This window comes from Rhinoderma darwinii, chromosome 7, assembly GCF_050947455.1.
Source record: "Rhinoderma darwinii isolate aRhiDar2 chromosome 7, aRhiDar2.hap1, whole genome shotgun sequence".
NCBI lineage: Eukaryota > Metazoa > Chordata > Amphibia > Anura > Rhinodermatidae > Rhinoderma > Rhinoderma darwinii.
In genome coordinates this window covers 78,455,170-78,463,899 of record NC_134693.1, presented here as the reverse complement: position 1 = coordinate 78,463,899, position 8,730 = coordinate 78,455,170, and the positions used below count along the sequence as shown (strand labels likewise).

The following is an 8,730-nucleotide window of genomic DNA, read 5'->3' as shown; positions in this document are numbered from 1 at the left end:
TAACAAATATGTATGGTTTATTTATTTTTTTCAATAATAAAGGACTTGATAAGGGAAAAAGGACGATTGTTTTATTTTATTACTTGAAACTTATTTTTTACAACTTTTTGATTTGGCTACAAACCACTAAGATGCAGCGTTCCCTTTTGATCGCTGCATCTTGAGGGTATGTTCACTCGGCTTATTTTTGGCCGTTTTCCAGGCCGTAAACGGCAAAAAACTGTGAAGCATAATGGGGGTGGCCCGACAGGGCATTTTTTTACGCTGTAGTTTTTAAAAAATGGCACGTAAAAAGAAGTGCATGTCACTTCTCGAGACGCTTTTGGAGCCGTTTTTCATTGACTCTATGGAAAAACAGCTCCAAAAACGTCCGTAAAAAACGCAGTGAAAAACGCGAGTTTGCTTAAAAAAATGGATGAAAATCAGGAGCTATTTTCCCTTGAAAACAGCTCCGTATTTTCAGAAGTTTCTTGCGAAGCTTGTGAACATACCCTAAGGGGTTAATAGCAGAGATCGGAGCTAGCTCTGGTCCCTGCCATTACAGCAGGGTCTCTGCTGTTACATACAGTCAACACCTACCGCTGATGACGCGGGCTCAGCTTCCGAGCCCACGCCCTCTTCCCGTCAGCTTTTTAGGCCCCACGTCCTCTTCCCGTCGCTACCGTTAGCCTTTTAGGCCCCACGTCCTCTTCCCGTCGCTACCGGAAGCCTTTTAGGCCCCACTTCCGGGCGGGGACTAGAAGGCTTCCGTACTAGGCAGACCGGGAAGCCAGTGTTAGGCCTTCAGTCGCCACTGCCACCCCCAGCGATCTCGTCGCTGGGGTGCCGATAGGCTACAAGCACCTTAAATGCAGTGGTCGTTTTTGACTGCTGCATTTAAGGGGTTAATAGCAGGGATCGGAGCTAACTTCGGTCCCCGCAATTACAGCAGGGTGTCAGCTGTAACATACAGCTGACACCCGCGGCTGATGGCACGGACTCAGCTTCTGAGCCTGTCCCATCCATTTGACTTACAGGGGTTTTCCCATCAGAGACATTTATGACGTATCCACAGGAGGTGGGACCCGCATCTATCTCTAGAAATGGGTCCCTAAACCCTGTTCTACCGCTCTGTGTTGTAGCTGAAAAGTGTGATTCCCGACCATGAATTACAGTAACAGTGTAACTCGCTGAGCTACGCTGTTTCCGTAACTCCCATAGTAGTGAATGGCAGTTACGGAAGAAGCGTTGCATGCGAGCTACGCTGTTTCCGTAACTACCATCCAGTTCTATGAGGCTTACTGAAACAGCGTAGATCAGCGAGTTACACTGTTACTGCAATTCAAGGTCGGGAATCACACTTTTCAGCTACAACACAGAGCGGTAGAACAGGGATTAGGGTGCCCCGTTCTAGAGATAGATGAGGGTCCCAGAGGTGGGACCCGCATCTATCTGTGGATATATCATAAACGCCTCTCATGGGAAAACTCCTTTAATACGACAAATTGCGGGAAGCACTAGCTTTCAGCGACGTACACTTATGCCAAATGTCGGGAAGAAGTTAAGAGTTAGGGTATGTTCACACGAGGTCATTACGTCCGTAATTGACAGACGTATTTCGGCCGCAAGTACCGGACCGAACACAGTGCAGGGAGCCGGGCTCCTAGCATCATAGTTATGTACGATGCTAGGAGTCCCTGCCTTGCTGCCGGACAACTGTCTGGTACTGAAAACATGATTACAGTATGGGACAGTTGTCCGGCAGCGAGGCAGGGACTCCTAGCCTCGTACATAACTATGATGCTAGGAGCCCGGCTCCCTGCACTGTGTTCGGTCCGGTACTTGCGGCCGAAATACGTCTGTCAATTACGGACGTAATGACCTCGTGTGAACATACCCTTAAAGTAACATGCAGCCAGTGTTTTCGATGTAAAAAAACACCAATAAAAAACGCAGAAAAACCACAGAGTTTTAAGGCCATAAAATAACACCACAAATTACAACACAATGCCATTATTAATAAATGTGGGACATATTTTGCACCAGCGAAACTGGAGAGAATATTTGGAGAGAACTGCAATTCATTAAAATCCCCCACACATTTTAGGTCAGGATCGCACACACAGTATTGATGCAGCTTTTGTGTCCGTTTTTTAAGCCAAAGTCAGCAGTGGATCCAAAACGAAGGAAGGGCATAAAGAAAAGATGGAAGCATCGTCTGTATTTTGTGACCATTCCTGTGTTTGGCTTAAAAAAAATACGGAGCCAAAACCTGCGTGCGCGATCCTGGCCATAATAAAGCCGGTGTGTTTAGTATTGTCTGACTTTTTGAATTTCTTTTTATACCTGCTATAAGCAGCAATACTTATGCGCCACTAATTTGGGCTTTTTTTTTTTTAACCTTTTATAAAAGAGTCTTAGGCTACATTTACACGCGTGGATCTGGTCCGTTATGCATCAGTGTGCTTTGCGAGGGGCATGCGTTATTCACATACTCGCAAAGCACATTTTTTTAAATTATTTTCAATTGAATTGATGCATAAATCACACACAGCACACGGATGTGCATCCGTGTGCTGTGCGTGATTTTAACGCACCCATTGACTTCAATGGGCGATATGTGCGTGAAAAACGCACCAATATGGGACATGCAGTGAGTTTTACGCAACGGACACACGCTGCCTGAAAACTCCGGCATGTGTGAATGGCCCCATTGAAATCAATGTGTCAGCGTGCTGTGCGTGATTTTCACACACAGCACACGGACGAGTTTTACACTCGTCTGAATGAGCCCTTAGGCTGGGCCTACATATCACGTTTTTGTTGCATTTTGAAACACTGCCAAAAAAACAATAAATGCATTTTTTTAAATACGCACTCATTTTTACAAAGTTTCATCTGTAAGCCTATTATCAATCAATTCAAAACCAGATTACAGCTAAAATATTTTAAAACCGAATGCGTTTTTCAGAAGCACTTATTTTGGCAGTTTGAAAACGCAACAAAAATGCACAATGTGAATTTGATGTACCTAAAAGTACATTTACGGCTTGAACACGCCAACTTTTCTCACCGGATATTTTTTTTTACGCCCACAGCATTGTTCTCGTTACATACACGGCTCTGCAATGTGCATATCAACTGCCGCTCACACAGCTACGCACCGTGCACATGTATGTAACCTGCGCAATGCACAACTATGCAGCTGCTTTGTGTATCTTTATGGAGCGCACACAGCCCTAAGAAGCCATTTTCATACGCTCCTCCGACAGCACAGCCTGGAGCCTGACTCCTCCCACACATGTGACTGGTCACATGGACATGACATCATCAAAGGTCCTTTAGCTTTCTGGGATCTAGCGAAGCGAAGTGTAGTTGGAGGCATGCAAGATTGCAGGTATGGAATCATCACTTGTGTAATGCACATGGTGTCCATAGAAATTGACAGGGACACTAAACCTAACAATAGCTTTTCCCCATTGTTGTCTGGGAGTTGACATTTCAGACAGCAATCTTCACTTCATCATTTCAGGACCACTGAAAAGTAAGAGGTGGAATCTGATTGGTTGCTTTTAAAGAGAACCTTTCACCCTCCTATACATGTGCAGCTGAGTGCACCATGTAATAGGCCGGGCTGCGCAAACCTTGTGTCATTTTAAGCTGTTTCTATCCTCCTCCGTTATTTAGATATTGGTGTCGTTATATTTGGCGCCTGATATGTAAATAACCCCCTGAACTGTCAATGGGGCGTTTCTTTTATCGTAAATGTCAGCGGGGCGTGATACTTAGCGCTCTGACACTGTCCAATCAGCTACGGACAGCGTCAGAGTGGCTTGCGCTGTCTGATCTCTCTCGCAAGATCACAGTCTTGTCTGCCGAGAGCTGAAGAGAAATTTAGTGCGTGCCTGAACCGCTTTCGCGCACGTGCGCACAGCTCCCACATTGATACTCCCGCCGCCAGGGAACAGAGGAGGAGGATGTGAGTTTTTCTTCTCCTCTTCTGTTCCGTGGTGGCGGGAGTATCGTCGGAGCGCGCATGCAGCTCTCATTCTGGTGCACTCCACTGCACATATTTGGGCTGGTGAAAGGTTCTCTTTAACTACTATGCTTCTCCTTTGCACCAATTTGGATCTCTCCCCCAAAAATATTTTACGGCAGCATCACAGAGTGAGCATCGCGTACATACGGGACATGGCATTTAGCTGTAAAATGATGAGCAGTAGCAGATCTTTGTAGATCAAAAGCGGTTTTCCGGTTATATCTAAATAAAGGTTAATATCTATAATAATGAAAATTTGACAACTTTCTAATATGCTTTAGGGAAAATGTGTCAAAACTCGTGCAAAGGAAAAGTGGAGAAAGTTGCCCATAGCAACCAGATTGCCATTTTCATTTTCAAAAGGGCCTCTGAAAAATGAGAGCTTGAACATGATTGGTTGCTATGGTAAACTACTCCACTTTTCCTTTGCACCAATTTTGATACATCTCCCCCTTTGTGTATAAATTCCTCATCATTTGCAAGATAGACCCTGTTCACATCTGCGTTGGAGGCGCTGTCAAGAGCCTCAGTCGTCAATTCCGTCATTGCAGCTGGACAAAATGACGGAAACCAGATGGAACCCATTAAAGTCAATGGGTGCTGTCTGGCGCAGTTGGTTTCCGTCATGCGACGGATCCAGCACTTCCGATATTTCTTGTTCTGTTCCCATAAAGGAGCAGAACAACGGAACGCAGATATAAACACAGCCATATTTGTTTGCTGCCAGTGAATCAGAACGCTCTTGTTTACATTCAGAGACGGCAAACAAGTACATTCCTAGTCCTACTCTCAGCTGAAGTGGATACAATTATATCCAGCCTAGGAAATTCTCTGTGAGCTAAGTAGCTCTGATCCACACATAAGATGCTGTGTGAATCGGCGAGTCAGTTCATAGACTTGCATAGAGAAACTGGCTACTGGTCCACACATAAGACGCTGTGTGAATCGGCGAGTCAGTTTACAGATCACATGACCACAAAGGGGGGGGGGAGCCGAACGGACCCCCATTTCTCATAACCAGCAAGATACAACATAGCAGCAGGCTAGCATTACCAGGGTGGGAAGGCCTACAGTTTTGGTCTTTCCCAGCCTAATAATACAAGCCTGCGGCTGCCCCAGTGTCCAACCATCACTACAGATGGTCGGGTACTGGATCATACCTGGCTCTTCCCGGTACCCCTGGTGGCGGTAAGTACCGGGGTAATAATGGAGGGGTTAGTGTTAGCCTTTCCACCGTCTTAGTAATGGACACTGTCAATCAGGCAGTAGTAATAAAGTTTTTAACAAAAACAGACACACAGAAAAAATATTTTATTGAAATAAAACCCACCCACACAACCCTCGTTAACCATTTTATTAAACATTTTAAAAACTGCTTTCATTGAAGTAGAATCAATATGTAGCAATTGTAATGAGGGCTGGGCACCGTTTATACCAAAAACATCCCCCATATTTTACCATACAGGCAGCTCCATGTAATGAACCATACACAGAAGAAGAAAATCAGATTTTTTTAGCCGATTTATATATAAAAAGTAGAAATTTATTTAACACATATAACAGACCATATGAAAATATATAAGGACGAGACCCTAGTATGAACAACGGAGTTAGTAATGACAGTTGCTGAATGTAATATATAGGTATGCAGGCTTTATTAGAATTTTTTTTTGAGAAAGGTGTATATATACATCCAAAGCGGGATTATCCCATTCTTAATTAGTAAGCCTAGTAAATATTCAGTGAATATAAGGAAGTTGTTGCCCACAGCCACACCGGACATGCGCACTACATCACTGAAGGAATTCCGATATTGTAAGTAAAAGGATTATGTGCTGTGGTATTTCAGATTTATGTATCCAAATAACATTGAAAATCTAAGTGGCCATTATAAACCCCAATCTCTATCACTATATATCTAGAATGATACTATATTATAAATGTGTATCAGATAGCTATTGGGAACCTAGATTGCCATACAGCCGATTGCATGCCAATATGTGTAGAGGATACTTCTCAATGTTATTGGGGTTACGTCTATACGAAAAGAGTCATGTATAGTAGAAATGTATATTGCAACAATATAGAATATAGATTAAAACATGAAAGAAAAGAATAATAAAGTGTACTAATAGTGAACGAATGAAGTGAATAAAATAGTACTGCAAAAAAATATAAAAAGAAATAAGGAGAAAAATGTATATCACAAAAAGCAAACAAACATATGAATGTGTAACGCAAGACAAACAATACATACATTAAGGGGTACCTGGTGACCCAATATAGAAAACACTCAGTTTGATAATAGATTAATAATTTTGCATAAAAATTTGTCTATAACGGCAGTGATACAAATTTGTGTGCGACGACACGACAAGGATTTTTTTGTATACAACATCATACTACTATTTTAGGGATACGTACTGAAAATACCAGTCATTTATAGTAAGTAGTACAAAACAACAATTAGATACATAGTATACCAAAGAGGGGATAGATGATTATTATATATGACATGTACACTCAATTTCACATACGTCATAAAAAGGCGAAGAAAATAAGGAAAAGTATCCATTTGATTGAGTATGACAAAATTAGGACAGCGAATCCACACTTTCAAACAGTATAATTCTGTACGGTATTCCAGAATTGTTGAATCTCTCCTGTTCCAATTATAGGGCATAGGGCAATTTGTATATCATACGCAGAACCTAATAAAAACACATACAGGACAGAACATAATTAGTAAAAACACATGGATGGTAGAGATTATAAAAACGGAACAAAGCTAAGATTTTCGTTAAGTCCCTGAGGTGTCATGGATCCAAGCATGACGAACCATTTACATTCTCTTTGTGCCAACACATTCATCACATTGCCCCCCCCCTGATGCCACAATGTATTCTATCAATACCTCGTGCTGATAGTGTTCTAGGGTTGCAACCATGATGCAATTTAAAATGTCTAGCTAAGGATTTTAGCTGTGTTAGGGCTTATTCAGACGAACGTATAATACGTTTGTGCAACGCGCGTGATTTTTACGCGCTTCTTACAGACCTATGTTAGTCAATGGGGCCGTTCAGTCTGTCAGTGATTTTCATGCAGCGTATGTCCGCTGCGTAGAACTCACGACATGTCCTGTATTTGCCAGTTTTTCGCGCATCACGCACCCATTGAAGTCAATGGGTGCATGAAAACCGCGCACGGCACACAGACGCACTTCCGTGTGCCGTGCGTGATGCGCGCTACAGTAGTCAAAACTATGAATGAAAGTAGAAAAGCACCACGCGCTTTTCTGTTTACAAACATAAAAACAGTGTCATAATGATGGCGGCTGTGCGAAAATCACGCAGCCACGCATCATATGCTGCTGACACACGGAAATTTTATGGACCTTTTGCGCGCGCAAAACGCACACGCTCGTGTGAATCCAGCCTTAAATCCACAATTTCACTGGCCCCCATAATGTCACGTACATGCTCCCTTGTATGGATTCTCAGTTCTCTGGAAGGAAGTCCTACGTATATTTTCGGACAATCACATGTGGCATAATATATCACATGTGTCGTACTACATGAAATATACTCTCTAATATCAAAATGTCGCATTCCGTCGGCTGAGGAGAAGTTGGTTGCCCGACAGATATTGACACAGGCTGTACAGACCACAGGGGTAGCATCCTTTTCTGGGTCATTGAAGTAGTCCTCGAATCTGAAGTAGTCCAACAACCGAACCTGTAAAAAATCAAACACACAAAAAAACAAAACATTAGGAGGCCTGGAACGGACTTCTAACTTGCTACACCCCACAGAGGACAGCTTGAGTCCTAGCTAGTGTGGATTTCCACTATAATTTACGCCAGCTTTAATTATAAAATATTTCTTGGGTTGCGATGGCCCCGCTCCTTTCGGGAAGCCATGCCTACTTTCCACAAAAGTGGCAAGGGTAGCGTAAAAAGGCCAAAAGTCACAATTTGTCACTTTTTTACGTCAGAAATCTGGCATAGAAAGGTTTGTTAAATTCCCCCCTTCGTATATTCCCCCAAAGTATATTTGAAAATTGTAGAACTTTTCACTTATACAGTGATTAACCCTTAATGATGCAGTATAGTTTGGGCCTTAAAGGGAATGTGTTGTTAGCAAAACATGTTTTTTTTTTTTTTAGTTAAACAATTAGTTTGTAGGTGATTAAACATTGTTCTAATTATCAGAAATTAGTCAGAAAATATTATAAATTGGATTCTAATTTATAATATTTTCCATTGCTGGTCACTAGATGGAGCCATTCCCAAAATTGCAGCATTGCATATGGTAAAGCAATCACATTGCTTTATGCTGCAAAATTGGGTAAAAAGCCCTCGCTCTAGTGAGCTCTCAGAATCCCCCCCTCCTTTATCCTGGCTAGTGCCGGGAGAAACGAGGGGTTTGAACGGTCTAACCTCCTACACTGTGTGTCGCCATTTTTTGAGCTAACACACAGTGTAGTAGGTTTACATACAGTAGTAAACACACACTGAAACACAAACATACATAGAAATCCCTTACCTGCTCCAGTCGCCTCCGGTGCATCCGCTTCGTCTGCTGCCGCTGCTCCATGTGCACAAGTCCGGAAGCCGCGACCGGAAGTAGTAATATTACTGTCCGGCCGCGACTTCCGGTCCACAGGAAAATGGCGCCGGACGGCGCGCATTTCAAATTGAACTGTGTGGGAGC

General features: G+C 42.8%; 1 protein-coding gene across 4 annotated transcripts in view; it reads left to right on the top strand.

The window, feature by feature from the left end:
• Positions 1 to 3,293: 3,293 nt before the first annotated feature.
• The window catches only part of POLR3H (RNA polymerase III subunit H), a 128,245-nt gene continuing 122,808 nt past the window's right edge, over positions 3,294 to 8,730 (top strand). For 2 of the 4 annotated variants that reach the window (XM_075832292.1, XM_075832295.1), the window contains exon 1: positions 3,294 to 3,376. The gene's annotated coding sequence lies outside the window, so the exon portion shown is untranslated. Of the gene's footprint in view, positions 3,377 to 4,021; positions 4,251 to 5,808; positions 5,834 to 8,730 lie in introns of those variants that run through there. The other 2 variants (XM_075832293.1, XM_075832294.1) reach the window with 2 other exon arrangements.